General features: G+C 38.1%; 1 protein-coding gene across 3 annotated transcripts in view; it reads left to right on the forward strand.

The window, feature by feature from the left end:
* Window positions 1–18,676, forward strand: part of SYT1 (synaptotagmin 1) — a 334,811-nt gene that overhangs the window by 66,913 nt on the left and 249,222 nt on the right. For all 3 annotated transcript variants that reach the window (XM_064701988.1, XM_064701987.1, XM_064701989.1), the window contains exon 2: window positions 12,909–12,999. The gene's annotated coding sequence lies outside the window, so the exon portion shown is untranslated. The remainder of the gene's footprint in view (window positions 1–12,908; window positions 13,000–18,676) is intronic.

The raw sequence follows: 18,676 nt of genomic DNA on the forward strand, positions 1-18,676 counted from the left end.
TTTCAGTATTAACTGCTGCAAATAGCTTCTGTGGCAGCACACTACCCTCCTCTCCAGTGCAGCTCACTGGACATCCATGTCCTCTGCTGTTTAAATGAAGGTGGGACATCCTGCCCTGAGATGTTACATTCTCATATACTATTTTTTTTCTGAGCATGGTATTCAAAGAATAGCCAAAACCATGCCAGAATAGTGATGGTTATTAGTATATCCAAAACTACAGATGTATCTTACATTATATAAATCCTTATTTTCAGGAGTTTAATAATGCATGTTAGAATAGCCATATCAGAAGGGTTTTGTATTTTTAAATGGATGCATTTCAGAGTAATCTCTACACAAACACAACGTTGTGATTAGATAACATGTCACTGCTGTGCATTTTGTTAGTTTGTTTTTCTACTGCCTCGATAATTATTGTGGTGAGATGATCTCCTTATTTACTGACATTCTGTAGGATCACACCAGTAATTCACCTGAAATGACTGTCTGCAGTCTTACAGGGTCTTACTGCTGAGGCTTTTCGAATGCTAATGTAGGTCATAATTAATCAATAGTGATTGTGCAAAACATAAAACATTTATATGGTCTTCATAACTGGCACCTAAATTCTCCACAAGAGACAGCCTGAAATAGTAGCAGAGCTTGTCCTTGCATCTCTCTGTTGTAGCTTGTACTGTTTGATGTGCTGGCATGCTTGCCCTAAATAGTCTCTGAGGTGAGTTGTTTGGATGTGTCATTTCAACTGAATATAGCTTTGCATACTCCTGTAGCACATAAACGAATAGAATACCAAAAGAGATCTAAATAGTATACAGCAAAATATGAAATATTGTTCTTTTCTGCTACTCTTATAGAAGCAGCACTTTATTGTGCCATTTAATGTTATTTCTTGAAATACCATTTTGAGGAGTTAATAAAGAAAACTTTATGTGCTTATTGAAACACTGGTGTTTTACTTCCTGTGTTCCACAGCCTTAAGCTTCTTCTCATGTTAGGAACAAGGACATTCTTTTCTCATCTCTTTATTTTTGTCTTTATACCTTCATTAGGGTGGGAGTTTTTAGCTTCCATTCTGTGTTCCATCATTTTTACTACTGTGTTTCTGCTTGATAGGCATTACAGTTGATTTTCCAACAGAAAAAAAGGACTTTGAAGTGGCAATTTACTTAAAGTAACATGGTACTGTGTCCTGATCCTCCAATGCCAATGTCAGTATTTCTTTAAACTGTTTGGTTTATTGCTATAATGTTTTTCTTTCTTTTGACTGCATATTTGCACAGTACTCAGCATGCTAGGACTCCATCTTAATTAAATCTCAGGACTGAGCTGAAAAAAGAGTGAGTATTTATTATCTGGGAAAAATGTGGAGGGGAAGGATCTGTGATCCAATAAACACATGCAAAACCAAGTAAGCATTACCCTCCTCACTCTTGTTCACCCAAAAATCAACCCACCAAAAACTAGAGGAACAGTTAAAAAATTAATTTACGTCCTTAATTCTTCAAATGCACATGGGAGACCGAGTGGTTAGCAAATTCATTAGTGTTTTTTTAAGTCAGCACTGATACAATACTGTGTCTGCAAAGTGCGGTCCATGCAATTAATTTGTAATACTTCCATAGGAGCATGTAAAAAAGTGAAATCACATGAAGGTGAGGGAAAGCTTTGCTATACCATAAATATTATATTGCATTATAATGTACAGAGGTAATAGTCTAAAACTGTATGCATGCCAGGAGGAATAACTCTGCAATTGCAAAATGTGGAGATGAGGCTGATTGTGTTACCTAAGATGTTTGCTTTTTTTTTTTCCCCTAATGATAGAGCTAATACATTTTTCATACCCTTGTTTAAATTTTTCTTTATTGCTTTGAGTGATAAATTTTGATGTTTACCTTTTGGAAAATGAGATTTCTGATTGACATTATTAAAGATATTGTTTAGAAGTACTGGAAGTATTGGAGGTGACCAGAGTTAAACATGGTAGGTTTTACTGGAATGACTAATTATAATAGATGCTTGACTCCCATGAAGGTTGCTGGGAATAGGGTGCTTCCTCATTTAGATGCTTTTATAATCTCCATTAGGTGCTTTTGTGCATCTTTAGACATGCAAATACCTCATCTGCTGGTCTGAACAAAGAAGTATATGCACTGGCAGCATTTACAATGACAGAAGTCAGGTATGCTTTGCCTCAAATCAGTGGGCTTTGTTCATTTATGCCTCTGTCTGAAGATACTCTAGATATAATCAGTTTGGTTGCCAGCTGACAAAAAAAAATTCAAATGAGGAATTATACTTCAGCAGGACAAATAAATGTATTTTGAAAATGAGGAGACAAAAACTAAAATTACTTCCATTTGACACAAAGCTATAAGTGTGTGACATATCTGGGTTAGTTTCATATATAACAATACCTGGTGCTAAATACTTGGCCAAAAATTAGAAAATTGGAATCACACAATGCACAGCTCTTCTGTTTGGCATCAATTCCATAATACAATAGAATTTATCATTTGTAAACTTGTCTGGTTTTCAGTAAAAGAGTGAGAACAGTTTGATCTGTCCTGATACATCAAACAATACGGTCTGGGTGGTTTAAAAACAAAACAGTTAATCAAGCAAAATTTTACTTAAAATACCTTATGATTCATCAACCAGTCTATGCACACTGTCAGTTTTGCCTTTCTGAGCAATTATTTATAGACTATTTAAATAGCCTGGACAGCATGTGGAACTGCTGAGAATAATATTGTATTATGAATTACTTCTTCAATTTGTTTCAGTTCAATATGGACTGACAACATGACAGTGAGTCAAGACAAGTGCTGCTTTTTTGAATGCAATTCAGTACAACATGAAAATTAACTTTTGCCTCAATGTTGTTTTTTCTATGTTAAAATATTCCTGAAGTAAACTATGAAATGGTGTGAGAAATAGAATTACTTACTTAATCTCATTTAATCATATTTCTACTTCTTTTTTCATATTTACTATCACAAACTTTAGAAGTTGCTTTTCTATCAGTAAGAGTCACTACTAAGTTCTTACCTGCATGATTCCCATTCAAGCACAAAACAGCAACTTGGAAACATGAATAGACAATTCGATGGAGAAGTTCCTTAGTGGACTGAATGCTAGTTGAATTTTTTAGGGAAATCAAAGAAATGTATGAAGTACAAGGAAGTTCAGAGATGTCAAATACATCAGGAATGTCAAGAACGGGACAGGCTTTGACAGGCGATAAGGGAAAGAAATTAGAGAAATTAGAAAAGCAAAAAAAAAAAGAGGGAAAAGGGGGATAGTGCAATTATGGGCATGAGGTATTTATAAAGTATATTATATACTATCTGGAGCAAAGACAGTTGAGTAATTTTTCTTGTGCTGCCCTTAGGAAAGTGGAAGATCAAGGCGATGGAAATGAGGCTTGTGGCATCAGAGGTGACATCTTGTTTGAGTACTGTGTCCTCAGGAGTTGCATTTAGACTGCATGAGTAGTGCTTTTGGGTGTCCTGGTTGCTTGTTCATCATTGTGCCTGGAAAGCAGGGTGGAAATGGTAAGAGACAGAGAATGAGGGAAGGTCACTGTGTGCAGTTAGATGTCATGCTGGCTGACTTGAGTCACGAACTGTGACTGAGTACCTGTATTGAGTCTGGGTCAGATGGAGTTAACTTGCTTCATTGCAGCTCACACGCTGCTGATTTAGGTTAGTGACTGAAACAGTGGTGGTAACACACCAGGGTTTTATCTATTGCAGAGCAGCACCTGCACAACAAATAGGCCTTTTCTAGTTTTGTCCATGGCAAGTAGGCTGGGGTGGGTGTGCAAGAGCTTGGGAAGAAGCACAGGCAGGACAAGTGACCCACATCGACCAGAGGGGTGTTCTGTGCCTTGGAATGTCACGCTCAGTGATGAAAGCTGATGCTTGGAGGCTGTTTGAGCGCTGGGATGCTGGCAGGAGGGCTTTTGCTTCACTTGTATATTTTTGCCCCATTTTTTCCCTTTACTTTTTAAATTGGCTTTGTCTCAACCCATGGGTTTTTCCTTGCTTCTGTGATTCAAATTCTCCATGCTTGGAGGTAATGTCAATGAGTGGCTGGTGGAAACATAGTCTTTGGCCAGGAACAACCTACCACAGTATCTGAAACTTCAGTGTCTTCTGAATCCTGCTCTTCAGAGATAGTCAGAAAGATGCCAACTAAAAATAAGGCAATAATGTCAGTTTATCTATAGTTTTAAAATAATAGTTAATTGAAAAATTGAAAACAAAAGAAAAAAGTAATATTAATACAAATGTTTTGCAGAAATTGATTATTTCAGTGGCCGTTTGGGGTTTTTGCACATTTTTATGGCATTGTGTTATTACTTTTCTGGTAAGTAAATTATCTGTATCTCTTAATAGTCTGTTGGAGATTCTCGGTGAGCAGTTGTTTTTTTGATACATTACTTCACATCTGTTAAGCCTGATCATCTAATATTGACAAGCCTCATGAAATCCGTAGAAAACTGAGTAGACTCTTCATCTGCCACAAGTGGGTTTTTTCAGTAGTATTTCTGAAGTAATGCCTTAAAGGCTGATTGAGCCATTGGTCATCACATTTTGCCCATCACCTGGGGACTATCTCAATAAGTACAAACTTACTTTTGGTATCCAAGCAATCAACCAATACTAAATTTGTATCTGGTTATTTACTTTCAGGTTTGAGTCTTGAGAGAAATATTAGTATCTATCATACACTCTCTTTTTCAGAATGTCTTGTTAAGATGCAAAGTAAAGGACTGTAAAACTGTGATTCACCTACACCTTTGTAGAGGCACTACAGACTAGTTTCCTCTCCTGTTAAGTGACAGGCACTTCCTTATAGTTAAGAAAGTAGTACCTGAAAGACAAATGAAAGTTATTAAAAATGCTATCTTTACTACAGCCTGGTTATTCTGCACTGATGGATTGGTTGTTAACACATTTATGTTCATAAATCTATATGCATATAATATACCTGAAAGTAAAGAATAGAAGATGCAGATTGAAAAATATGTGGGCCTGGCACTCTTTCCTCTGCCAAGGCAGAATTTACTGTGCTATGCATTTGTTTGTCTGAACTAATTATAAAATCTCATATGTGTTGTAATTTATGTCATTCTTGATGCAAACCTGGTTTCACTGTTGTGAGTTGGATGCAGTATTCCCATGTTTTCCTGGTTCCAAGTAAGTGCAACTCTAAAATCTTGCCATCTAAGCTGTGTTGCCCAGTTGGGCAGTAGGAGCTCCAAGCTTAAAATACAAAGGGTTTCCACTCTTAAATGACACTTTGTTGTAATTTACCATAATTTGACTGCTTTACGAGTGCACCTATTCGTGGTTTGGGTGTAGATTCTGACAAAGAAGCTTCCTGGAAAGTGGATGATAAAGAGGTGATGATGAACTTGTCATTTGTTCTAAATGCAAACAACAATTTTCAAGGGAGCTAATTAAAATCTTTATCTGATCCCCAGTTGCAAGAGAGCTCTGCCTGGGTGTATGTGATAAGTTCATGCTGTTAGAGATTCCTAATTTGATTGAGGGTTTTTTCCTGATTTTATGAGTACAACTTTTTTTTTTTATGTTCATAAGTCTTTGCCAGAGGAAATGGCAATCTTCCTTTAAATGTTGCAGTTGGGAAACAATGCTTGGCATGCAGATTTTGATTTTCTTTGTGTATGTGAGAAAAATGTCGACTCAACTCATCAAAGCTGTTTGTAGAGGAAAATGTTTTTCTCCAACCTTACTGGCTAATGAACTTGCTTTGAAGAGAGTTGAACCTGAGGTTGTTCACAGGATTTTGATAAACGGTGAGCTTCTGTTTACCAGAGCTTTGTGAAGATTGTTTTGTCATCTTAAAAAGGACGTGCTGAGTTTTCTAGATACAGAGGAGCATACTGTACATCAGCTTGATCTGGCAAAGAACATTAAACTCTTAATATGGCATTAGAAGTTGTCAGCTCGTCACGTTAGTTGACTTCAATAATTGCTGGTTGACAGGTCCACAGATCTGGAAGACAGAACATCAAAAACTTGCCCTTTCTTGTCAGCTTGTTAATTGTATATCTTTAAGTTATTTTCACTTGTGGAATGAAAAAACCCAATTGTTCCTTCTACAGAGAGTTCTGTATAAGATATTTTGTTTGATATCCTTCATAAATTAAAGGTTATGCTGATAGTTTAAGCTGGAAATTGTTCTTTAATGGCAAGTAAATTAATTGATCAGTGTGGAATTAGAGATCATGAATTTAGTGTGGTACAAGAGGTCAGAATGAGAGTTTGAGGGTAGGAGTTGGCACAGTATAAGGAAATGTAATTTTTTTGCTCTGTAGTGAACTATTGATTCTTACTTTTAATTGCATGCTTCAGTATTCAGCATTCATGTGGAAGAAAAATGTTTACAGCAAAGCAAGATGTCTGTCACTGTCTGCTTTTGCTATAGTAAAAAAATTAATGTTAATGATCAGTGAAGCAAAAGCAGAAAGAATGTTACTAAGTAACATCATACATAAGTGAAGTGGAAGCAGGAGTGTGATATTTACCCAGAATTTCAAATGGGAACCAATAAAGTAGGGTGCTAGTCGAAATAATATTTTTGTCTTCTTGTAATTTAAGTGCAGCCCAAAGTATGTATTTCTGCCTGTATGTATTGTGTGCTGGTTTTGATTGGAAAGTAGAGAAATGGACCAGAATTTCCTTCACTAATTTTGTATCATTTTAAAAGACAAACAAAAAATTCAGTCCAAATTCTTCTGGAAAGAAGTATCCCCAAGAGGAAGGTGAGAAACCATCCCCCTGAGACAAGAAAGACCGGAAAACAAGTATAAGCTTGAATACTGACATATAAGACAGGCACATTTTTTTGGAAGTTGACAACTCAAAGATGTGAGCCACATGTCACCAAAGTAATTTTTTATAAATGTCTAGCTGTGTGGTACCATATGGATACCTAAAACAACACACAGGGAAAGAAAACAGTTGCAAGTTGCAGTTACCAGATCAGACAGTTCTAAGTCTGTGTGTTCACATGACTCTTTACTGTAGTCACTTTGTGTTCTGCTCTTGCTTTACCACATAAAATGAAGCATAGTTCCTCCTAGGTTTTAGACCGTCCTGTTGAGTTCTTTGTTTACCCTTTTCTGCCTTACATTTGTCTGTGCCATGTAAGGAAAGAAAATTGATCTAACATTTATTAGTATTACTATTACTATTAGTTTTTTTAAATTTTTCTCCTTTACCATTCTGAATAACAGGAACCATTGCTAATGAAATTATGATCATGGACATACCCAGTTTAAGCCATACAAATTTGTTCAGTAGAAGTGATCTCACAGTACTGAGGACCAGAGGGTGATGCAGATGTGTCATGCAGTGGTTTTGACTAATTCCTGGAATATGAAGGCATCCATTTCCTTGCCTTTGCTTAGGCAGAAGTGTAAACAAATTCAGAGTATCTCATTGAAATGGAAGAATGGTTCCAAAAATTCAGACCAGGGATTCTCTTAGCCCTGGATCTACAATGTTAAGCATCTTATCTCCAATAAGCCATAGCAGATTTCCAGAGAAGAGAAGAATAGAGTGAGAGTACATAACACATCTCTAGAAAATTCCCAGTCTCCAACTGTTTTCAGCTCAAGGGATTTCCTAAACCTGGTGTGATATCACCAGCTCTCAATGAATCTCTTTTCTAAATTTGTGTTAAGTTTCTCCATTCAGCTTTTTAAGATTTTCTTGTACCCCCTAATATGTTTCTGGCAGTTTCATACATTTTTTTGCCTGTTGGGCAGTGAATCACTTTCTTCTGTTTGTTTTGCACTTCTCTCCTACCAGCTTCCTTTAAAGTTGCTGGTTGTCCTATATACAATATTATGCCAAAGCTAAAATGATACAAAGGTAGAGTTTGAGTCCTCTGTCTCTCAGGAGAGAAAAAATACCATCAGAAGGCCCTGGAAAAAAAAATACTACTACTGTCTTCCAGAACTAAAAGAAGTTTGTGGTTTTGTGAGTTTTGGCCCTTTTCTTGCCTGAATAACGATACTCCATGAAATTATTCATTCTCTTTCTGTGTTTCTAAATATTCTAAATTTTTAAAAAAGAGAGACCATTGCACACAGTGGAAAGATACATTTTTAAAATGAACTGAAGGGATTAAAGAATATGTGACTTTTTTACCTCAACAGTTTGTGTTGGTAATATAAGTATTTTGCACTACAAAATTGTGTTGTGAGCACTGAATATTAGGAGCATGTAATAGTCAAATATGTGGTAGATGGGGTATAGCTGTAACATTATCATCAGCAGTGATACAGACTACTATACTTATTGACAGGAGCAGAAAAATCAATTAAATAGTTTTCTTTTGAACATTGGTTATAATTACTTTGTTGACAAGATACCTTTTTATTGCAATCTGAGGTGATATCTGTGCTTCCTTTCAAAACATCACATAAAGTTTTCTAGTGAAAAAATAATCTCAGTCAGAAAATACAGATCCGAAGGCATTTTATCCCAGTCATTTGTGGTAGAGATGGCAGCAGGATGGCATTGTAAATTTGCTCAATTTTATACTTTTTCTCTCTGAATCTGCTTGTTCTTTATAACATAACTGCAGGCAAGCCCTTAAGTTTGCAGATGTAAATAGCCAGTGTCAGAATGTGTTTCATGCAGAGCAGAGCTATATCTTCACCTGAATACCACTCAAGGTGAGGCTGTCTGCTCACCCTCATTGTACTCCTGTTACAGAAATGAACAGTTCATCTTTTCTGTGGATTTGGTTTTTTCCCAGAAAGCAATGAGAGCAAATTGAATGTATCTTCATCTTCCAGTATTTCTGGTAGCATCCTTTATAAGTTGGTCATTGTCCTTTCTTGATAAGAAAGCCTTTTCCCATCATTCTTTTTTTTTTTTTTAATACCTGCTGCCTCCTTTCTCTCTCTCTTACTGCATTTCCCCCTAGGTATTCATACTACTAAGGAGGTGTCTGAGACCCAGGCTGTTGATGAAGAACTAATTCATTAAGAATATACTACTAGCTTAAGTGTCTTTTTATGCAATTAAAAAAGAAAAAAGCAAGGCTCAGCAAAACAAACAACTCCTACCCCCAACTTCCATTTTGTTTGTGTTGTGTGTCTCCATAGACAACAAATAAAGGTTTTCCACAGACAGTATTAATATTCTGGCAAGCTCACACTTGTGGTCTGTAGACCACCAGAGTGCTGACAGATGCACTGTTATACAGAAATGCAAAAATTATATTTGTGTTTCTGTATGTATCCTGCAAAACCCCAAAACATTCAGATCTCTCCCTGCTACTCTGTTCCAGCTCGCTCAAGCCATCTGCTTGGTTTTCCTGCTGCATTTGGTCTCATTAGTCATGTTCACATGTACTTCAGGCTGCTTAATTTCATTATGCAAAGTATTATGCACTGTTCATCCAATAAGTGAGAGAGTTCATCTATTCTGCTCCCTAAGAGACTTGTAAAAAGTAGTTTTAAATCTCTAAGAAAACCTAAAAATTCTTGTTGAAACATGGTTCACGCTTCATTGTTACCTATATTAAAAAGTACTAAAACTTACTCTATAGATTTATCTGTTTTTTTCTTGAGTTCCAAATCTTAACTCCTGTCTCGTTAGAAATATTTGCATCTAACTAGGATTTTTCAACACAGTTTCAAGATATCAGCACAAAACTGCATGTCATATCCAAAAGTTTCCTTTTTGGCAGATTTAGGTCTTCTGCCTAGCAGTGGGATTGCCGATTCTGACAGAATGTTTTTCTAGCCATGCCTGTGAATATTCGCTAGAATTAGCAAAATCATAAGCCTTTTGAAAAGGAAAAGAATTCACGGAGAGAAGAGGGATCTTTTAATAAAACAAAGATGAAAAATACCCATTTGCAGTCATTACTGAGTGTGCTCTGGCTTCTCAGAGCTCTGGAGGCTGATTGTGATAAACTCTTGCATCCCTATCATCCAGTGGACTTTTTGTTGCAGGATCAAAAAGATCTAAAAAGAGTTTCCTGTGATGGCTTTTGGTACTCTCCTATGTGTTATCCCAGACAGAACTCTGCCAGGACCCCAGTGGGCAGAAGAGTACCAGAAAATTGGTCAGCCTTGAGCTGAGGAGGGAATGGCTGAGGCTTGATGGGCAGAGGCACTGGATTAATAGTCAACCTGGATAATGAGAAAGGGCATAAAAATTGGACATGGAATGGGAAACTGGGACTGACTAAACAAAAAGAGTCAGAATTGGCAGGGAGCTCTAGAGAAGACAGATTTAATAAGGAATTGGGTATCTGGACAGCAGATGTAGAGCTGCCAGCATAAGTGCCAGTAGTATCAGCCAGTAATCCTAGCTCGAGAGAACTGGGAATGTTTGAGAAATGAGCCAGGAAGGCAGGAAAATGGAATTCAGTGGGAGTTGGCTTGGCTATATAGGAACATACAATATATGTTACATGCTACAGGGGAAAAAAAAAATGGATGTGGAGAGGAAATAGGGATCTATTATTTGGCGTATAAAATCAGTGGATTTTTTTATCTTAAAGAAATTACATCACAAAAATAATTCTTTTCTTTTAAGGGTCTCTTCCGTAAGGTGTATGAATTTTAGAGCATTCATGAATAGGAGAGGTAAACCCCTTAAATTCCTTAAAAAAACAACCTAGGCACTGAATAAGCATAGCTCCCCACAAAAAAATTGTGACTCTGAGACTTTCATAAAACCTCAGAAATAGACTGAATTAAACTTTCAGTGCTTGACATTGCAGTGATGTTTTTTTATTAATGTTGTGGTTTGCATCTAATGAGTTTAATTTCACTTTGTTGTTTTGATAAATAAAGATATTCTATCCAGACAGCCACAAGCTACAAAATAATTGTTGACTGTGAAAGTCAGAACATTTTTAACCAGCTTTTCCTGATAGTTATTTCATTAAAACCCTAGGTCCTGGAGTAATTCAAAGGCTTTAGTCTTTTTTCCTTTTCTGATAGAAAAGACACATTATGTGGAGCTGTAAATTCTTGTACCCCCAGACTTCGGTGACTGTAAATCAATGCAATGCACGTGCTGATATGGACTTTATTCCCTAAAAATTAGAAGGCAAATAATAGGTATATATATTTACAGAAAATTACATCTTTTTACAGTATTTATTTCTTAATACTTAAAAATGAAAGCTTCCTGAGTGTTTTAGACTATTTTAATTGTTTTTATTTAATTAAATGTTTTTGCTGTTAAAAAAACTTTATTTGTAATTTTATATTTTTAAATATTGTCAAGTCCGACAAAATTAAATACTGATAGTACTTCCTCCTAAGGAGAACATTCAGAAGTGCTACATATAAGATATGGGGGCTGGGCACAGGCTTTATGGGGTGTGATTCAGGTACTAGCTAAGGATTCAAGGCATTTAAGACTGAGAAGGATCCTTGAACCAGACTCATGTGACTTTCAGCATATTGTTTAATATTTGTGTACCTTAGCTTTCATCTGTAGAACAAATATATTGATACAGCTTTACTCCTGTTCTTTACTGTCTAAGGGATTTGATTTATAAAAATCTTAAAAGATGTCTAACAGTCTTGTTCAAACAACTTCCAGCACAGTGAGCATTCAGTCTTAACTGGAGCTTCTAGTTATAGCTGTGGGGAAAAGTCATGTGAATTCCTTTAATTTACCAGAATATGAGACTTTATAGAAGGCAAATAGAAGAGCAGATGTCCGGTTTTCGGCTGTTTGGAGGGCCTGGAAAGGCCCGGAGTGGCCTTGGGGCAGCCCGCGTATCAAAGGACGAGAAGAGGCTTCAGTTCTTCTTTCGGTCTCTATGTTTATTAATTGTTTATCTAAAAGATTTTCTTTTGGCCCAACAGAGGTCTGCTCAGCAGCCAGACATGAGCACACTGTCCTGCCCTCCGGACAGTCACCTATCTTTATACCCAAAGTTGCGTGTACAATATTTATCATTTTTCCCCAATACCTTTCCCCCTTATTGTCCAGTGCACTTTTAGTAATGACCAATCCCAAAGTGCCACCATCACCACAGAAGATGGAGGAGAAGAAGAAGAAGAAGAAGGACAGGACACGCCCCAATTCCTCCATCTTACTTCTCTAAACCCCCCTGTACAGAAATCTTAAACCCTGTGTCTCACCCTCTAATTAACTAATCCCTTCACCATTCACCCCGGTGAAATCCTCCTATCCTCATACAGGTGTCGTCTCCTGTGTAGGATCAAAGTCCAGCCACCAGACGCTTCTGGCAACATTCCAGGACTCCCGAGCCCCCCAAGGGTGGTCTCGGTGGCTCGGCACCTCAGTCCTGAGGTGCTGAGATCCCACAAGCAGAGAAGGGGAAAAAAACCTATATAGTATAATCAGAATAGTTCTAGGAAAGAAATAGTTTTGAGTCTAAGATTGAATTGACTGATATCACTTTTGCTCCTTAATCCAAACTGTTCTGAAATTGTCTTTTTGTGTATAGAAGTTAAAAAATGTTCAAGTGTAAATCCATGTCTTTCCAGTGTCATGTGAATTCACTGAGCCTGCTAAGTTAAGGAATCTTTTGGGTTACAGCAGTAGAAAGACATGATGTGTGCTTTACTTGGCTCACTGATGAAATCTACAGAAATATATCATATTGGAGCACACCAAGAAAACAGTCCAAATCAGTCCATGATGAAGAAATTTTGTTCATGTATTTTTGTTCTGTGTCTCTTAACAATCTGATTAAATCTCATGATAATCAGCTACAGGCAATCAGCTGAAAGCAGTGAACAAACCAAGTACATTTAAAAGAGTTTTTAAGCAGCAGTTGTTCATGGGCAAAGATGGAAAATACAGCACTACAGGTACTGGTAATTGTTTACATTGAATGTCTTTCTTTTAAAGGGAGAAAAGGAATAATTTTCTGAGCTGTGAAGAAGAAGACCCTTCATTCAAGATTTCCCTGTGAACCCTGCATTGATGCCACTCATATAAGGTATTTTAAACAAACAAGATTCTGTTGCCTTCTATAACCTATTAAATGCTTTAATACATGGCACTTTCCAAGAATTAAAATGGAGATAGTAAAGAAATTAAAGAAATCACTTTTTCTGATGCACAGTTTGTTAGATTAATGAACACGTAATTTTTTGGTAATACATGATACTTCATTCTGACATTAAAGATTAAAAAAATCCAGTTGATTTGCATTTCTTGTTGAGATAGTGGTTGTATTCTTTGCCTTCTTTCACCATCAATTTATGTTTTATCAAATCCCAAGCTGTCATGGTTCATTATCCATAGATGATCTTGAGCAGCCTTGCATCACAAAAAAATATGCTGTGGCATCTGCCATTGTGCACCACTAAACAGATCACTTCTGAGTAGGATTTGTCTTTGATTAGTACATTCAGCAATGTGTGTCCTTATATTTTTGCCTGTGAGTATCTTATGCAATGTAGCTGCATATAGAACAGTACTGTGATTTTCCAGGTTGCAGATGGAATGTCTGCTGTGCCTTTTTAGCTGATGAGTTCCATTTGAGTTAATGCTTGTACACCTCAGTCTCCACCAGGCAGTCCCATTGCTTCTGTAGTTATTTCATAAAATTCAGTATCAGTGATGTAGACAGCACAGTGAAATTAGGAGATGTGATTATAGTATCATCATCATCAGGCTTGTATTCTAGACCCTTTTCTGATTTTAGGAGCCAAAAATTTAATTCATGTCATAATTGTATTAACAGCATAATAACATCCAGATATAAATACATTTAATATAGAAGTCTTTATTTCCTGCAAGGTACTTACATTGGTAAAGAGACTCTTCATTTTTAAAAGACAGGAGTTAGACTTAATGATCCTGATGGGTCCCTTCCAATTCAGCATGTTCTATAATTCTATCAAAAATATTTAATCTTCTAATTCCCCTGAATCTGTTCCTGTTCCACCAAAACTTGAAAATAAATTTTGATGGAAGTAGTAGTGTGTTCATCGCAGTGATAAAATTAATTTCCATCTCTGTTCACTATCTTGCATATCTCAGTTCCAGGCAGTTTCTTCTGAGAATATGAAATACTGTCTTATGAATATGTCTGGGAGTAAGTCACCAATGTTATAACTCAGACTAATTTAAATGAAAGCAAATGTTTTGGGATTTGAAATTTGAATTTCCATTTGAACAATAGCTTCAAGGACTTGCATGCACATTTGACTGTCTTGTGCCCTGAAGAGTATTGCCAAGAAAGAGATGATCCACATGGACCTGTGAGCTACAATGAGGTTCTCAGGAATGTGAAATAGAATAAAGTTGTCTGTAAGGTAAATATGAAGTGAGAAAGCAAATTAAACCAAAACTGGAATATGAATGGATCTAGGAGAATTTTTTTAAAAATCTGTACCAATAACCTAAGATTGCAGCAAAACCTGAGGATCTGATGCACAAATCTGAACTGGAAATGCTTCTTAATTTGTCACCTGAGTCAGAGAATTTGTTTGGTAGGTCCCCTAGCATGCTGATGTCTATATAATATACTACAAAATGGGTTGAAGGGGTTACTGTAATAAGCAGAGTTAGTAGGAAATGCCTTCTGAGACTTTCTGATTGTTAGGAAGTGATTAGTGAAATACAAAAAAATTGGAAATTTTTAAGTGTTACAAGGAGTCTTCCTACTTAAAAACACCATTATAGTGGCAAAAATATTCCTTTAGTTGTTTTAGATGCACTTTCTCTTTAATACTACTTTTCATTTAGAAATATTTATGATATTTATGGTGTGTAGATTGTGGTATTTTTTGCTTTGGAGGTATTTATTGCTTGATAGTAACAGAGATGAAAGCAATTCTCCTCTCACAGGAACTATTACTTCCAGTGTAGTTGCTTTGAACATTCTAAAAAGGCAGAATGGTGCTCAGGCCAGCTAAGGGAATATCCACAGAGCACAGGGAAAGACTGTAAATAGTACAGATCCAGAATCAGGAGGCTCCAGACCAACCAGTCTCAATGGTCTGACCCATTTAAATTCAAGATACCATGCTAGTTGATAGCGAAATTCTCATGAGTTCTTTCCCATTTTCCTGCACTGTGGAGGTGTTTATTTTCTAGCCCATTTGTGAAAAACAAGGAACCCTGGAATCCTGGGACTGTGCAAGAAATAAGGACTAAGGTATTGTTGCAATGAGCACTAAAATTATGGGCAAACAAAGGTTGATAGACTGTAAACCTCTTTCTAAAAATAAAACATTTAAGAAATTTCCTATTACTATGTTTTTTTACCTGCTTTTTTTCTAAACTAACTCTTCATTTAATTTCTCTTTTGAGACTCAACTTTTCACTGGTAAGTTAAAGTCCCTAGGCTGTAGATGGATACATCTTGCCTCCTTTAATCATTGCCATCTTAAAGGTAAACCATTAAGCAGTGAAAATGAAGTGTAACACAGATCTATGGTGTTTGCATCCATTAAAAATAGGGAGAACAATAAATACAAGAATTACTTTAATCAATGTGTTGAAATTAAGCTCTTTATTAACCTCCTTAGCTGAAAGTAAATTCAACTATTTTATACTGGCAACATAAACTGCAATGAGATTTATGAGTTTGGTTGATTCAGATTGAATCAGATGCAACCAAGACTTCTTTGGGGGAAACAAAATTTCGCAAAGTAGTACAGTCAAATGCAGATTTTTCTCTTCCTGAAAGAAAGAGAATAAAGCTGCTCGTGCAGAAAAAGGCCTCTTTCTTCCCACAGTGCTGCACAGTTACAGTCTAAACCAGCAGCAATTACATTTAAGCTGTTAGACAACGTGAGAACAATCAGACAGTTGGCCCACTGAGCCAGAGGTGGGACTGGGAGCCCTTGCTGTTTGTCCCAGTCAATCTCAGCATCAGTAATGGTCAGCAACCAGACACTCATTCTCCTGCATATGTTTGTGTGGCGAGGGGAATGTGCCTTTTCTTTCCTTTTGGCAGGCAAGAAAAGAAACTAAAACTTCATGGAAAAATAATAGTTTTATGGGGAAAGTATGCACCTACAAGTGCACACCATATCTAGGAAGAGAATTGTGGCTTTTAACTGGTTGGATAAAAACTCCATTAGATTGCTATAGGATGAAGCCAAGAAGCTGGGAAAATTCAGAACTGTTTTGAATTGACAGGGGAGTTAGAGTTAATTACTTGGACACAAAGGAATACTGAATAAGTTTGCTGACAGCATTAATGTGGGAGGAGCTGTCAACTCCCTTGAGGGCAGAGAGGCCCGACAGAGAGACCTTAACCAATCTCCAACCATATGAAGTTTAAACAAGAGCAAGTGCTGGATTCTGGGATGAGGCAACCCTGGATGTAAGGACAGATTGGGGAATGAGATGCTGCAAAGCAGTGCTGTGGAAAGGGACCTGAGGGGTCCTGGTCGAAGGCAAGTTGCAGACAAGTCAGCAGTGCCCTGGCAGCCAGGAGAGGCCAGCCCTGTCCTGGGGTCCGTCAGGCCCAGCATCTCAGCCAGGCAAGGGAGGGGATTGTCCTGCTCTGCTCTGAGCTGGGGCAGCCTCACCTCGAGTGCTGGGGGCACTTCTGGGTGCCACAATATGAAAAAGACATGAAGCTATTAGAGAGTGTCCAAAGGAGGGCAACAAAGATGGAAAAGGGTCCAGAGGAGAAGCTGTATGAGGTCACTTGGTTTGTTCAGCCTGGAGTAGAGGAGACTGATGGGAGATCTCAGTGTGGTTTTCAATATACTCATGAGGGGAAGAGGAGCAGCAGGTACCCATCTCTTCTTCACTCTCATGACCAGTGATAGGACCCAGGCAAATGCCTGAAGTTGTGTCAGGGGAGGTTTAAGTTGGATATCTGAAAAAAGCTTTTCACCCAGAGGGTGGTTGGGCACTGGAACAGGCTCCCCAGAGAAGTGGTCACAGCACCAAGCCTGACAGAGTTCAAGAAGCATTTGGACAATGCTTTTTAAGCACATAGTGGGATTCTTGGGGCCGGGAGTTGGACCCTTCCAACTTGAGGTGGATCCCTTCCAACTCAGCATATTCTGTGTTTCTGTGAGTAAATTATTTTGAGATTTTAGGGCGAAGAAGAAGACCCCAGGTATAGGGCAAAATGAATGGCTAAGTAGGTCGGGTATTCTTTCATGGACTGAATTATGTTACAGATAACTACTGCAGGAGGTCATGCACATTTTTTAAATGATTGACCTTGTCATTTGTCACAGAGAGGATACCAGATTAGTAGACCGTAAATTTAGATTGGTTCAGAAAGTCCTCTGGTCCTGTCACAGGTTTGGTCAAGCAATGTTAAAAAAAATTTGTGACAAATTGCCTCAAAAAAACCCAGCAGGATATTTCTTACTATCTTTACATCTGAATAAATCAGGATGGACATTTTAAGAAACCCCAGTGTGAAGCTGGGGGAATGGCTGTGATCCAAGTCTCATAAGCATAGTCATTTTCTGAGGTACATTGAAACCATGAGCCTGAAGCCCTCCAAGGGTATAGTTTCATGATAGTGTGTGTTTGCTGGAAGTGGTGATCTTTTGCTCCCTTTTTGTTCCAGCACTAAAAATGAACAGTAGTTTTCAGCCAGATAAGCCTTATTGCTGCCTCAAAAGAAAATAGTGCAGTGATGTGCATGTGAAAAGTAGGGCAGGATCTCTTCTCTTTTGGCAGTAGCAAAGCCTTAAATCAGTTTAAGCAGCTTTTGAAACCACTCCAGAGCTTTGAGCCTTCACAGAAGGTGGCTGTGGGCATCAGGTGGTGGAACAGCATATACTTTCTGTGTAGCAAGTGTTGCTCACCTCACTGTCAGCAAGTGTGCTGACAGTGTTATTGTAATAAGTAATGAACTTTGGTCACTTTTGTGTAATTGGACTACCTGAATTTGTAAAATTCAGTTCTCAGATTTGATTCCCAGGAGCAGTGGGCTGACCTCAGCTGGCTGCCAGGCTCCCACCCAGCCCCTCTCTCACTCCAGATGTCTCAAGATGAGGGCAGGGACATCACTTGCCTTAACAGACAAAACGGACTCATCTTGAGGGAGATAAACTTAATTTATTGTTGATTAAAATAGATTGGTGTGGTGATAAACAAGGACAAACCCTAAAACACCTTCTCCCCTTGTTCTTCTCAAATTCACTCCTTCATTCCCAACCCTTTTGCTTGCCCCCACTGAGCAGCACAGATTGGTGGGAAGTGAGGTTTGTGGCCAGTTTATAACAGCTGATCCCTGTCACTCACTCCTCATCCTCTTCCCAACACAGGGACCTCCAGAGGCTGCAGGGGAGTCTGCTCCGGCCTCTGGGGCTCCTCCTCCCTCTCCTCCTCCTCTCACCTTGGTGACAGGGCTGTTTCTCACACTTTCCCCTCTCACTTCCCACTGCTGGTGGTTTTGCACCATCCTAAGTGGTTTTGCACTGTCTTTAAGTACATTTCCCAGAGGTGTTCCCAGGGAGTTTTGTCCCCACCTCAGCTGTGGGCTCAGCTGTGCCCTGTGGTGGGTGCATCTGGAACCTGCTGTGACCAGCCCTGGGCAGACCCTGCCTCTCCTCCCAGTGCCCTTCAGCCTCTGCTGCGAGCACCAGGATAGAGGTGCCCCAGACACCACAGTGTCTCTCAAACAGTTTGAGCAGCCAGAGAAAGTAAAGGTCATTTTCTCAGGATAGTCTGGAAGATTT

The sequence above is a fragment of the Zonotrichia leucophrys genome, chromosome 1A (genome assembly GCF_028769735.1).
Source record: "Zonotrichia leucophrys gambelii isolate GWCS_2022_RI chromosome 1A, RI_Zleu_2.0, whole genome shotgun sequence".
Lineage (NCBI taxonomy): Eukaryota > Metazoa > Chordata > Aves > Passeriformes > Passerellidae > Zonotrichia > Zonotrichia leucophrys.